General features: G+C 43.0%; 1 long non-coding RNA gene across 2 annotated transcripts; it reads left to right on the forward strand.

Annotated features, from left to right (window-relative positions):
• The first annotated feature begins 3,821 nt into the window (after nucleotides 1-3,821).
• Nucleotides 3,822-13,648, forward strand: LOC112582933. Of its 2 annotated transcripts, none has more exons than XR_003107265.3 (6): nucleotides 3,822-4,150; nucleotides 4,737-4,803; nucleotides 5,395-5,553; nucleotides 11,936-12,069; nucleotides 12,543-12,731; nucleotides 13,191-13,648. It is a non-coding gene; the product is annotated as an uncharacterized LOC112582933 (long non-coding RNA). The 2 variants fall into 2 exon arrangements; XR_006640695.1 differs by having other exon boundaries at nucleotides 3,826-4,150; nucleotides 5,395-5,557.
• Nucleotides 13,649-15,175: the final 1,527 nt, after the last annotated feature.

Here is a 15,175-nt window from a genome sequence, read left to right on the forward strand (position 1 = left end):
AAAATAACACATTTATTTTTTAAAAATAAGATAATAGCTTAAATCATATGAAATTTCAACCTTTGTATTTTTCAGATACAAAATGGTTGAGTAACAGCAATTTCACATTAAATAAATACCTGACTATTGAAAAAACTTGCAGGCTACCTAAAATTATGTGTATGAATCTTTGGTACATTGCTACACTATGGAAGATGTCAATTTAAAGTTGTCTATTAAAAAATAAGGCATTTCAATTTCGGTGGAAAGGTCAGGCTCAGTTAATGCTTCTCCCTCACAAATCATCTTTCTTGCTTCTACATCCTTGCAGAGGCATTAGAATAAAAAGCTGAATAATGAATTTGCAAATTTTCTAAAAAAATTTTTAGTACTGAACTTGATTAAAAAAAAATCATTAATTAGTCTCTGACCTTGGGATCATAAAAAATCAAGGAGTGGATTTTCTAGGCCAGACAAAATGTGCCTTTTGGCTTCTAAATAAGATATGTGGATTGCATCAAATTTCCTTCATCGAGACAGTTCAGATTAGCTTGTAACTGTTTCAGTAGCATTGAATTTCAGTTACTTTTGCATGGAAATCAAATAATAAAAAAGTCATGAAATCTAAAATTTCTGAATCTTGCGAATACCAGCTAATTAAGAGACTTTATCTGTCATGATTGTTTTGAGCAACTGATTATTTCCATCAATCAACCAAGCAACCCTGATAAGCCAATCATTTTTTAATCGATGTTGAGCCACTGAAAAGTTACCATAGATACCAAATTCTACAGCCATCACAACACAAAGTCAGGTTAGAATTGGAAGTGACAGGTGTATTCATCACATAGTTAACCAGCCTTTGAAGGGAAAGAGAGAGTTTGTCAGAGTCCTTAGGCTGGGTATAAAAGATTGCAGAGAACACTCAAACAATTCCCAAAGAGCACTTCAAAAGCAGGAGAAAGGGTCCGTTTTTCATTAGAAATGCAGGAAGATGTTTGCTTGAAATTCAAGCTCTAAGTAACAAGTTCCTTGAAGTTTTGCTTGCCTGTCATTTACCAGGGGTCACCAGTAAGTTATCTTTAGAGCAGAGTTTCCGTTTTTTCTTTTTTCTGCATCAGAAGCAATAAGGATGGTTGAGAGCATGGGGCAATGATTACTGTAAAAAGCAGTCCTGATTGCACTGTTTATACATGTGGAAATGTGAATATATATGTGTTTACATATACATGTATATATATTTACCTGTGGTCAATGCTGTCAGAATAAAAGCATAGAAACAAAAAATATATTTTGAGATCCATTGGACATAAGCCAGTGTCTGTTACAAATAAGAATATTGCATGCTCAGAGCTTCAGAGAATAAATGGGGAGAAAAAGAGAGTTTGGAGTGAAATAAATGAATATATTTCAAAGGTATAGCACATACCTTCCAGTTTTGTAGGGGGTAGCTGAGGCAAACCCAGGTCCATGTCCAATGAGCTGTCCTCCTCATACATACCAGCACTTGGACTGTGTGGAGACACGTGTGGCCCTCAGGCCCTGGAATGAGCCCTGGCAAGGAGTCGGGAGAGCACAGTTCTACCCGGCTCTGTTGTTTACTCTGTATGAACATGAAGCGCTCCAGGACTCTACGACCCAGGACGGGAGCTTGGTCTGCCTTGACTGGTATAAGTTTCATCAGGTGCTAACGTTCTTTGAGTGTTGGGGGTTATTTGTGTCTACAGCCAGCAGTGGCTTCTGGGGACTTGTTCTTCCTGCCTGATTATCAGCTCTCATCTGCCCCCTAACGTGTGCCATGGGGAGCCCCGGGCGCCATTTTGCTTTCATACTCCTAAAATGCTGGGTTTGGGAACTGTACAAGCATACTGGTTCAAAGAGTTTGATAAGTAGAGGAAAGGGGATTTGAGGAAGTTTCTGAGGCTCGGAAGCAAGGGTGGGAATTCGGGTATGGGTGTCACCATGCAGGAAGGACTCTGCTCATCTGGAAGGAGGGTGGCTTCCCTGGGCACCAGAGTCTTGCACCAACTGATCCAAGCTTTTTGTATCTCTCTCCTTTATAGTTCTGAAGGGGGAGCTTCATCATAACAACCAAAAGGTCAGTGGAGAAGCTCTGAATCCATATCAGACGATATACCATTTACTAGACAGTAATATGATTTATTTTTAGTTATATTATCTATTTGATGTCAATCTGTACCCATATTTATATCTGTCAATGAAAAATAAAAACCCAGTGTTGGTCTGGTATTAGATACCTCTAACTTTCCCTTTTTTTCCCATTTCAGTTCATGGTTGTGATTATAATTGATCCATGGTGGTGTCTTTCTTATTTGCTTATATGAATGAGGTTCCTTTTATTCTAACATCTTGATTCTTTGCCTCCCTCACTATAGTCAAGGATTTTAATGCTGTGAGAAATGTGTTAATGCCTTGCATTCTTATATTTCTAATGACAACAACAGCAACATAAATGGAATTTTGTTATAGATCCCATTCTGTTTCTTGTACTTTTTTTCACCAAACATTATACTTTTTAGAACTATTCCTATTGCTCTCTGTCCTCTTTGCTTTAATATTCATTCAGCAAAATATTTACTGAGAACATATTATGTATCAGGACTTGTTAGCCAGAAGCTGTAGTGATGAAGTCTGCAGACAAGACTTTTGCTCTCTGGCTACCTTTGCTCCTCTGCTACATTTAACTGGGTGGCGATAGAAAATAAACAAGTAAAGACATAAACAAACAAGATAATTTGGGACAGTGATCAGCACTTTAAAAAGAATAAAATGAGGAGAAGTGATGGTGCCTGGAGGTCAGTGTTACATAAGGGGTTGGCCAAAGTCATTCTAAGGGGTCAGATTTGTGTTGTGACCTGGAGGGAGATCACTACAGGCAGAGGGGAGAGCAGTGATGCTACCACAAATTACTTGTTCTGAAGCAGAACTATGTAATCCATTGAGTGACTGCTGAAACCTTTAGGCAGGATGGAGTAAGGACTCTTGGATGCACTTTGAGCTTCTTCAGTTCTCTTTCTCCTTCCTGTGCCTTGTTCTCCTCTCTCATCAGGAGGATGAGTGGACAGAGGCCACCTGCTGTGGGACAAAGTCATTGGGTTCCCACGTACTTTTCCTTGATAACAGTGAACTCTTCCTTCATCTCTTCCCCCTCCCTTCCTTCCACCCTCCTTCCCTCCCTCCCAGCAAATATCTGTGGCATACCTACAACATACTAAGCACTGGAGGGTACTGTGGTAGTCAGTTTGGCAGTTCAGTTGCTCAGTCGTGTCTGACTCTTTGCGACCCTGTGAACCGCAGCATGCCAGGCCGCCCTGTCCATCACCAACCACCATAAGCAGGGTCTTTATGATCACAGAGCTTATACTCTAAGCATTTTCCCTTTTGAGTTGCATCTTAGGATGGCCTTTCTTCCTCCCTATCCAAAAAGTTTAAATCTAATGGGAGAAATGGTTGACTTCCTTCTTCTCTCTGCTTCCCATCAGGGAAACTTCCCACCACTGCCTTCTCTTCTTATGGTCACTTCTCATGGTTTACAATCTGTCAAAGGTGATTAGGAAGGATTTTATTTAGTTTTTTTTAAATTAGAGCAATCAGAAATAAATCAGTTAATAAAATTACATTTGCTAAAAAACAAAATTGAAAATCCAGCTGTGTTTCACAACATTAAGATGTGCTAATCGTGATACCAATAAACAAAAGTGTTTGTTGGAAGAAATATGTGTTTTGTTGGCATAGAGGACAGGAACCAGATATGTGCAAACAGTACCTTCTCTGAGAAAGGGCAGGGTCCAAACGTTCATTTGTAAGGAAATTGTTTAGAAGGCTGTGTACTTTCCCATGGACACAGGGTTACTACAAAGTTAGGCCTCTAACCCTAATTGCGAAACATTGGTTAACCTGTAATATACTTGATGCATGCATGCGTGTGCATGTTCAGCTGCTCTGTCGTGTTGACTCTTTGCAACCCTGTGGAAGGTAGCCCTCCAGGATCCTCTGTCCCTGGGATTTTCTAAGCAAGAATACTGAAGTGTGTTGGTGTTTCCTTCTCCAGGGATCTTCCTGACCCAGGGATCAATCTCTTGCATCCATTCTTCCTCTTTGGCAGGCAAATTCTTTACCACTGTGCCACCTGGGAAGCCCTGTATACTTGGTAAGTTGTCCAAATTATCTAGCTGCACTCTAAAAACTAACCAGCTCTTAACAATGTCAAAGGCATTCTCCCACCTCTGTTCCCCCAGCCGTTGTTCTGGTTCAGTCTCTTGTCTCTCACCTGAATCACCCTGATAACTTCCTCCCTGGTCTGCTTCTCTTGTCCCCATGTTCGTCATCCATATTGCAAGGATGAGATTTCTAAAATGCAAATTTGCTTGCAGCCCTCCCCTGTAAGTCAGCAGTGGTTCCACTGCTTGCAGAATAGAGACCAGACTCCTAACCAGACAGTGAAGGCTCATGTGGCCTCTCTTTCTCTTACCTTTGAGCTCATCTTTCAGTGCTTCCCTTCTGGATCTCCCCAGGTGCAGTTCTCTGTATCAGGCCTTTGCTCATTGACTCCTCTGCTTGGATGTCTTCCCTCTCCTTGTCTACTTGGAAAGTTCCTCCTTCTTTTCCCCAATTTAGATCAGGAGTTCTCTCATCCCTGATCATTTTCTTCCCAGTCCTGGGAGTCATCTATTCCTCTTCTGTAACATAATATCACACAGCTTTGTAATTATTTGTTTACACATTTCTCCCATTAGATGCTGAGCTCCTTGAGGTCAGGAACTATTTCTTGTTCATTTGCATCTTGGACTTGGAGCAGCAAAGGTAGTCAATAAGTATTTACATAGCCAAGAGTCTGGGAGAGGAAGTAAGGGCTACAGAAACAGGGCTTCTCACACTCATCTTGGGGGTAAAGACCTGAGGTTGGTTCTGGGATGAGGAACATGGTGATGACTTAAGGTGGGCCGGACTCTGAGTGGTCAGTTATATATGTGTGTCTCTTAGCTCTTGTAAGGTTGAACCATAGGGTTTCTGTAGGGCTGTTAAGGGAAATAAATCTTGAGAGTAAGGTTAAGATCTGGAATGCCAAATGAAGGCATTTCTATTGCTTTCTCTGAAATAGTGGATGCCAAATGTTATTTGAACTTGTAAATGACATAATCCAAAGGTGCTTTGGAATACCCATTGGCAGGTTGTGGCTGGGCTGATTTGGGAGAAAGTGTATCTGGAGAGACCAAAGTGAAGTTGGCTGGGATAAATGGGATATGAGCAGATAGGAATCAGCAGAAATGTCAGCAGGAATGGAAGATGATATCTGATGAAACTTGTCCTGATTATGAGGCTATATTTAATATTGACTCTCTAAGATGTACTTTGAACTATTTTGCTCATGACCCATGTCCTTGGCTGCTTTAGAGCTCCTCTGGAGTGAGTCTGTGGCTGCTGGCTCTCCAAGGCCAAAAAGAGTCAAGAGTGTGGAGGATGGAGCTGAAGTCTGCACCAGAGAATACCAAGATCCATCTGAGGAGGGTGACCGTTCCTTCTGATTCGAAGTGGAGAATTGTGTTTTCTTTTGTAGGTAATTACAATTTCAGGATCAGCGATGCTTCTCTCAAATTCAGTTCTCATTGGTCTTGAAGACAATAGCTACAGTCAGGCTTGACTTATAGGCATCAATTGTTCACTTGTGTATGGTGCATCCCATGTAAGATTCTGATGTCATATCCCCCCTAATTGGGTGGTTCCTGGCGCTCTACCTCTCAACCTGATGGCTCCAGAATCTTGATGATATGTTGATATCAAATATACACCCAAAGGTAGAGTAGGGGCAGTTTGATATTGGGGACTCTGAGAGGTCTCCATTACCTGTTAAATACATTCAGGACCCTGTTTCTGATGGATATATTCACCTCAGTAATTGACAAAAAGGCAAAAATGTTTAGGAGAAGTAACATGATGACTTGAATTTCCCCTGAGGTGTGCAGACGAGTATTGGGCCCCTCTCCTGCCCTGGGCTCTCAGCCTCTCTGCCCACTTTGTATTTCTGCATCATCAAATTCATGCAGGTGTGTCATAATAGGACTGTGCCCAGCTATACTGTGTATTCCTCTCCTGGTTCTCTGATAATGTGGGACACTGAAGGAGCTCACCCAGCACTCAGACTCATATTATCTGGAAGTGCAGCAGGTTATTGTCTGCTGTGGTCTGAATGCTTGTATCCCTTCTGAAATTCATATATTGAAATGCTACCCCTCCAGGTAATGGTGTTAGGAGGTGGAGCCTTTGGTGGGTGATGAGGTCATAAGGTGGGTTCCTCATGGATGGGGTTAATCATACAGACGGGGTGAGCTCAAGTCATTAGGAAGTGGACCTAGGGCCAATGATTGGGCTACTTTTAGTTATTGGTGGAGAGATTAACATCAGCCTTGGTAGAAGATAGGGCTAGTAATCTTTGGTGGTGGAGATAAGACAGGTATAAAACTCTTTTATGGTCAAGTAGATGAAGATTCCACAAGTAAGGGCTCCCAGGCCTCAAGCAACCAAGACCTCCTCATCTACTGCCCAAGAGCCATGCCTCCAGTGCCAGGATTTCTTCTCGTGCCTTCTCCTAGTTCATAGACCGTTACTTTTGAATACAGGGACTCTAGAATCCACCCTGCTCATTGGCTCAGGGTGAAGACCTTCAGTAATGACACTGGGTGTGGCACGGGCAGGTGGAAACATTGATTCCCTTTGTCCTTCTATTCCTTTACTAACTCCTTAAGGATTATCCAATGAGTTTATGGGTTGTTACTGTTTTCTTCCTTTCTAATTATGCCCTTGATTGGGATATAGGTTAACTAGATCATTTATCAGATGTCTTTGACTTAGTTTTCAGAGACTGAGTGGGCCCACCAGGGTTAACTCTTCTGACTCTACCAACTAAGGACTTCCTATTTTACCTATTTATTGCATTGTGCAATCTTCATTGAGTATGATATTCTCTAGAGGCAAATCTCTCTCCCTTGGCTCACCCAAAAATGGGGAAGGCACTCAACAGAGCCCAACCAAAGAGTCTCTTCTGGTCCCTAGACACACCTGGATCTTGAATCCTGAAAGTTGCCTGTAGTCATAGGCCTGACTTGGACACAGCCAGATGGTTTGGGAGAAGATCAAGGGTAGAGAAAAAGATGAATTGTGTGAAAAATGCTCATATTATTATGAATCAAAGAGACAGATTAGGACAGTAGTTCTTAAAGTGTGGGCCCCAAACCATCAGTATCAGCATCACCTGGGAAGGGCCTCACCCCTTAGCTACTTAGAAACTCTGGGGGTGAGATTCAGCAATTGTGTTCTCCCAAGTCCTCCAGGTTGCTCTGATTATGGTCAAGTTTAAGAACCACAGCATTAGAGAGACTAGAGCAATGATTCTCAAAGTTGGCTGCTCTGTTGAAATACCTTGAGAGGGGTTGATTTTAGGGCTCCCAGTGCCCAGGTGGCATTCCATAACACTTAGATTAAAATCTCCAAGGATAAGATTCAGGCATAGGTATTATTTTTAAAGCTCCTTGTATGATTCCAGTGTGCAGCCCACGTTGAGCTAGGTCCCTGGGAAAAGGAAGATAAAAACTGAAGTGTCTGTGTTGATCATGTCCTTTCCTCGTTCTCTTCCTCCTCCATCTATCCAAACTCAGGGATTATTAAAAAGAGGGCTTCCCTGGTGGCTCAGACATACAGAAACTGCTTGCAATGCAGGAGACCAAGGTTCAGTCTTTGGATTGGGAAGATCCCCTGGAGGAGGAAATGGCAACCCACTCCAGTATTCTTGCCTGAAGAATCCCATGGAGAGAGGAGCCTGGCAGGCTACAGTCCATGGGTCACAAATCATCAATATTTGATATTTACAAATATATATGTATTTGTATATAATTGTATATATACAAACACACATATACATACTTTACAAATATATATACTTGTAAAGCTCCCTGTGTGGTTCTAATGTGCAGACCAAGTTGAACATCATAGAGCTAGGTCCTTGGGAAAAGGAAGATAAATGAGCTGAAGTGTCTGTACTGACCATGTCCTTTTTCCCTTCTCTTCTTCCTCCATCTCTCCAAACTCAGGGACTGCTGAAAAGAACTTAAAAACTGCCCCCATTGTTGAGTAATTTATTTCCTGTGTATCTGTTTTATCACAGTCTAAATATGCATAAGTTAATAACTTGTTATAACTTCTTTTCTGGAAGTGTGTATTTCTGGCTACTAGACACAAGCTGACTGGGGTATTTCTCAGCTAGCCCTTGTCTGGCTCTTGGAAGCTGATCAGGTGCTGTAGGGTCTTTGGGTTCAAGCACCTCCATACTATGAACTAAGGAATTCCCCGCATCCTCTGCCAGGGTGCTTGGAAGTTCTCTGAAAATATCTCTGGACTTAATCTGAGATGGTCCTGGGAGTTATTTTATAAAATTGGGTTCTGCCAGGGGAATGTGTGTTAGTCGCCCAGTCGTGTCTGACTCTCTGTGACCTCGTGGACTGTAGCCCACCAGGCTCCTCTGTCCATGGAATTCTCCAGGCAAGAATACTGGAGATTCTTGCCGTTCTGTTCTCCGTGAGATCTTCCCAACCTGGGTCTCCTGCATTGCAGGCAGATTCTTGGCCATCTGAGCCAGTGGGCTAAATGGAGGCCAGGAGAAATATCAACGTATTATGTGGCCCTCATTTGAACTCTTCTCAATTCTGTAACTGGGCATATAGACAAAAAGTGGGGAGAACTTAAAACTGTTTTTGTTTTTAAATTTGAAAATCACTAGGTCATGAGCACATATTCTAGAAGGGTCTACCCTTGAGGAAGCTTTCAGCATCATAGTCTGTCAGTGCATGCAGGGGTCTTGAGAGCATCCTTTCAAATGCCTTCATTTCAGAGATCTGGCAACCAAGGCCCAAGGAGGGTTAACACTGGCCCCAAATCACACAGCAAATTAGCGACAGAATTAATACCAGAAACCGATTGCTTCACTCCCACTTGGTTGTCCCCACCCTGCTATATTATGCAGCCTCTTATATTTAATTTTTTTTTTTTTTTTTTGCCAACATGGGCCTCCTTCCATTCCCCCCTTACCTCAAGGATTTTTATTAAGGAAATATCTGTTTTATTTTAAGTGGCTGATAGAACTCATCAGTTAGATCACTGAGATGGTTTTGAGGATGCATTAAGTCATTTTTATATGTGCTGGAAAATGAGTCTGTGAAAGTATAATGCAGGGTAATGAGATGTCAAAAGTCATGGAAATGAGAGGATCTGAGTATAATCGTAAAGACTCTGAAATAGGCTTTGGAATTTTCCAGGGTTTTTGGAGCCCTTTCATTGTTTATGTTTTATTGGTTGTATAGTAATGTGAAAAACGCAAATAGTCACATTTTTCCATTTGGACCCTTGACTCAGAACACTGAAGATCTTTTTCAAGCATTTTAACCATTTGCCACACCTTTAGTGGGGAAAAAAAGGTTCAGAAATTCCTTTATTTACTTTTTCACATGTTTTATATTTTCTGGATTTCTTAGTGGCAGCTGTAAAAAGGGCTTTTCATGTGATCATTTCATTCAGTAATTTGTCTAAACCAAAGCCTTTTCCCTTTTTTCTAATGCCTGCCCAGCTGTCACTGTTGCCTGCTAAAGTGATTTTTCTCTATTATGTTGTCACTTTACACTCCCACAGGGTCCAATCCTGCAGGCCTTACATGCATGGAACTCACATTAAAGTCATTGGGAGCTTTAACATGTAAGAATGTGAGTTTGAGGCCAGAGAAAGAGCCTGTTTTGAAACCTCAGGCTCTTGAGTATAGACGCAGGTTGCAGTTAAAATGCAAGGATCCTGCCTTACCTCTGATCCCACTGGACTGCTGATATGCAGTTGACTGGTATGGTCAATTGTGGGAAGAATGTGGGGACAGAAATTCATCCATCTGAAGATGAGGCTTTCGAGAGTGTAATACTCCAAGGCGTTTTGCCTCCACTTCAACTCTACCATTCAAAGTTGCTATAAAAGCAGGAAAATGTTGGGATGGGGGGGGTGGGGGGGGTGGGGTGGGTCCATAAGCAGGAGGAGAATGTATTCCATCAGATTTAGTGTTTTCTTTGGTGCTTTTCTAGAGGAGAGGCCTTGACTGGCCAGAAAGTAGAATCAACGAGTATGAGGAGAAACTGAATTGTACTTACAAAAGGAAAACCCCCTGGGCGAGGGGCAGACAGCTGGTCAAACTGGGCAGCGTCCTATAGTTAAGTTTTACTTTGTTTTGTTTTTCTTCTGAGTCGGATGGTTTGGTTCTGCCCTTTCACATATGAGATGGCTTCAGGATATGGGTGTCATTTATCTCCTGTGATTGGGATCCAGTGATTTTGGGGCCTGAGATGTTCTATTTTATGTTTTTGTATGAATGTTACTTCTTTGGGAATCGAAAGTGCTACCTCTCAACAGATGCACACCACAATACATAAAACAGAAACAACAAGGACCTACAGTGTAGCACAGTAGGGAGCTATATTCAATATCTAATAATGACCTATAATGGAAGGGAATATGAAACTGAATCAGTGTTTTACACTTGTGTGTGTATGCATGTGTATTAGTCGCTCAGTCATGTCCAAATCTTTACAACCCTATGGACTGTAGCTTGCCAACCTTTCAGTTCATGGAATTCTCCAAGCAGGAATACTGAAGTGGGTCGCCTTTCTCTTCTCCAGATCTTCCCAATCCAGGAATCGGACCTGGTCTCCTGCATTGCAGGCAGATTCTTTACTGTCTGAGCCACCAATGTAAATCAACTGTACTTCAATTAAAAAAAGAAGTTGTACCCCTTCCAGAAAGCCCTCCAGCAGTCCTCCAGACCCCCCTATCTTGGTTATCTCCTATTTCTCAGACTGTGTGTGAAGGGAAGAGGTGGCTTCACCTGACCCACTTTTGGCTGTAGAATTGGTGTCTCAGAGATGCTTGTGAGTGTCCACTGACATAAGTCATTGGGATGGGGTTTTGGGGGTGGCATTGGGCTGAAGGGGAAAGAGAAATTTTCTCATCAAGAGAGAGTTCTCTGAGAAAAGAGGACTGACTATCTCTCTACCTAGCCTGAATTTCAGGGGAAAGAGTTGGGTTCCTGAGGACTTTGTGAGACCCTGGGCACACATGGGGTCAACTGAATGCCTAGGTGACAGAGAGACACAGCGCCAGGGACACGACTCCTTTTTTCATCTCCTCACAGGTCTCCATGTAGCTTTGGAACTGAGAGTCCCCCAGTGGGTTCCAGCTGGGCCCCTGGGGAGGTGGCTGAGCCCAGCGGGACTTCACTGAGAGTCCTGGATCACTAGGGGAGGTCTGAGCCCTGCTGAAGGGCTGGAGAACAAAAGACTCCACAGACTTGTCTGGGAGCATGGGGGACACCCCATGGCCTCCCTGGAGTAACCAAAGGGGGTTTTGAGGGGAGGCTGCAGAGCTCTGAGGACAGATGTGGGCTCAGAGCTCTACTCATGGCATGGGGATGACTCTGGCATGACATTCCCTTTAGAGAAGGCTCCAGAGAAGGAAATGGCAACCTACTTCAGTCTTCTTACCTGGAAATCCCATGAACAGAGGAGCCTGGCAGGCTACCCTCTATGGGGTCACAGAAGTGTTGCATGTGACTTAGCTACTAAATCACTAGAGTTACATGGCTCCCCTAGAATAAAGGGTGGGAATACCTGGGAAGGGTGAGGGGCTCAAAGGAAGGCTGCTTCACGCCCCCCCACCCCCACCCCCACCCCCGCCACACACACACAAACCTTCCCTCACCCTCCAGTCAGATTGCTTCCCAAGGTCCCTCCTGGGCTGGGGCTGAGTCTCTAGCCCTATACACTCATGCATGATTCTAACCACCTTGGATGCTAATTAAGCACCTTCCCACAGAGAAAATTCCTCTGTTGTTTTAAATATTTATCTGTGTTTCCAGAGCTACAGACCCTGAACTTCCTGCTCCCGGGGGATCTATACCAGCCTGGAGTTTGTTTGTATGTGGTTTCGTCATAGACATTTTGTTGTGGGCTGTCCAGTGATGCCCAGGAACAAGGCTACGCATGCATTGAGGTACCATGCCTTATTTAGATGAGTCATGGGATAATTTTTTGAGACCTCTGAGTTTATCTTGAGTTAGTACCTGAAAACAGAAAGAATCATAAAGAAGAGAGCATTGGTCGTGAAGTCAGAAAATCAAGTTTAATGGCTTTGCCATTTCTAGCTATATGTCTTGGGGTGAGTCACTTAAACTGTCTCTATTTCATCCATATGCCTACCAGAGTTTATGTGAAGTTCAAGTATAATACATACATAAACAGTATTATATATATATGTATATATAATATATAATATTTAGTGTATATATTATATAGTATTCATTATACTATATTATATAATATTTTAATATTATGTACATGTATATAATATTTGTGTATATATGTTAAAGTATTATATATATCAATTTGGGAAAAGTACTGAACTGCATGTGTATTTGGGATTCTTATTTTTGAAATAATGTAGTTTTCATATCCCGTTATATTTAGTTCTGTTGGAGCATGTTCCCAGTGATGTTTGAATTTTAAACAAGAAGCACTGTGATATAATAGCTCAGTTGTTTTAAATGGACTGTCCCGTCTCCTCTTGGGGAAAATGAAAGTCACACCAGAAAATCATCTAGTATGCTCCTCTTGTTTCCAACTGCAATTTATTGTGGAGGCAAGGAACAAAGAGAGGTAAGTCGATCAGCTGTAAAGGGGACGGTGACCTTCATTCACTTCTACTCTCTCTCTTTTTTTGTGTGACTGAGGGACAATAATAATAAATTCTCTTCCCTTGCCTATTTAAAGACAGAGAGATTTTAGGGGTGTTTTATGACTTTGGCTTATCTCAAGCCAATCCGCCCCACTAGTGGTGATGAAAAAACCCTTGATGCCCATTTGCATAAATGAATGTTACTTTGTTAAATCTGATGTGGTCCTAATCAGCACTGATTCTCTCTTTGGCATGGCCTTTGGGAATGTGCAGCCAGGTGCTCCCCCAGATGTGAAAAGGAGAGAGCCCTGCCTCCCTCCCTCCCTGCCACCATCCCAGAACCTTCAGCTGCACACTCGTTCATGCCTGACTGAGAATCACTCAAGTATTTCTTGAGCCATGCTCCCTGCTGCATCTAATAAAACCTCTCTCTCCCCCAGTCCTGCTCTAGGAAAACAGACATGACTGGGAGCTGGGACAGTGGAAGATGCAGGCAATCATATCCCCAGGCCTTTCTGCCGAGAGAGCAGGTCTTGCAGCCTAGGGATCCATCACCATCAACAAAGCTCAGCGGATCCATCCTCTTCTCCTTCCCCTACAGAGGGCCTTGTGTCCTGTAGCTTGGCCCTTTCCCTGGCAGAGTGTGGGCTAATGAATGAGTGTGTTAATGAGTGTGTTTGCCAGTGTGCAGGAGGATGTTGGGTGGGGACAGGAGGAAGGGAGGAATAAAGACCCGAGATACTAAGCCATGGAGGGAGAAAAACCGCCTTAAGTCTCTGGTCCCATCACTTCATGGCAAATACATGGGGAAAAAATGGAAACTGACAGATTTGACTTTCTTGGGCTCCAAAATCCCTGCAGATGGTGACTGCAGCCATGAAATTAAAGATGATTTCTCTTTGGAAGAAAAGCTATGACAAACCTAGACAGAGTTTTACAAAGCAGAAATATCACTTTGCTGACAAAGGTCCATCTAGTCAAAGCTATGGTTTTTCCAGTAGTCATGTACACATGTGAGAGTTGGACCATAAAGAAAGCTGAATGCTGAAGAATAGATACTTTTAAACTGTGGTGTTGGAGAAGGCTCTTGAGCATCCCTTGGACAGCAGGAAGATCAAACCAGTCAATCCTAAAGGAAATCAGTCCTGGATATTCATTGGAAGGACTGATGCTGAAGCTGAAACTCCAATACTTTGGCCACCTGATGTGAAGAGCCGACTCATTGGAAAAAACCCTGATCATGGGAAAGACTGAGGTCAGGAGGAGAAGAGGGCAACAGAGGATAAGATGGTTGGGTAATCACCGACTCAATGGACATGAAATTGAACAAACTCTGGGAGATGGTGAAGGACAGGGAAGCCTGGCATGCTGCAGTCCATTGGATCTCAAAGAGTCTGACATGACTGAGTGAATGAACTGAACTGAACTGAAATCTACACTTAGGTCTCCAGGGGACCATGTGGGGTGGAAAGCAAGTCCAGGACTTAGAAGACCTGAGATGCTACTCAGCTAGAGTGTTTCCCAGACATTACATAGCCTTTCCTGTCTCAGCATGTTGATCTGTAGAAAGGAAAATGATTCTTGTCTTCCATCTCTTCCAAGATTCTTGGAAACTTTCAGTGGCAGCTAGCCTTTGTATGGAATTAAAAAATGCATTTAGGGACTTCCCTGGCAGTTCAGTGGTTAAGACACCCTGCTTCTATGGAGGGGGCATGGGTTCGATCCCTGGTCAGGGAAGTAAGATGCCACATGCCATGAGGCATGGCCAAAAAGTGGGGGAAAAAAAAGCACGTGTAGGTAACAAGTGAGCTGTAGTAGTCTTTCAAAGCATGTGTCACTCAGTCCCCTGAGTGAGAATTTCCTGTGAGGCTCCTCTAGTGGACCCTTAGATTGGGTACATGACTCAAGCTAAGCCCACAAGATACCACTGATACATGAGCTATGTGAGGGCAGATTACAGTGAAAGCCTGGGTGTCCCCATGGATCTGTCCCAGAGAGACCGTCTCTGAGCTCCTGTTCTTAGTGCAGCCTGGGTCTCCAACTGCCTTCAGTTCTGTTAAATCTCTTGATAGCCTTCTAATAAATGTCCTGTTTGACTTACTGCCCCAGATTCCAACTGATAGAACTTCTAAGCTTTTTTAGTTAGAAAGACTGTCTACTGTGAGGACCTTGTGACTTGACCTGTGTAGGGAAGTTTTCCCTGTGATTAGAGTCACATGATTTGGTCTCATGTTGAACTTAAGAAGAATGATGCCTCCCACTTTGAGCAAAGTAGAGAAGTCACATTGGCAGTTTCTTGGAGGGGGAGGGGGTGTCCTTAGTGTCAGGTTGTAACATTTCCGGGACGTTTAGAGAAGAGTCACATAATGACGCAGTCACCGTTTTGAAACTTCTTGACAGACAGGACAAAGGTGTGGTTGAAGTT

This window comes from Bubalus bubalis, chromosome 2 (genome assembly GCF_019923935.1).
Source record: "Bubalus bubalis isolate 160015118507 breed Murrah chromosome 2, NDDB_SH_1, whole genome shotgun sequence".
Classification (NCBI taxonomy): domain Eukaryota; kingdom Metazoa; phylum Chordata; class Mammalia; order Artiodactyla; family Bovidae; genus Bubalus; species Bubalus bubalis.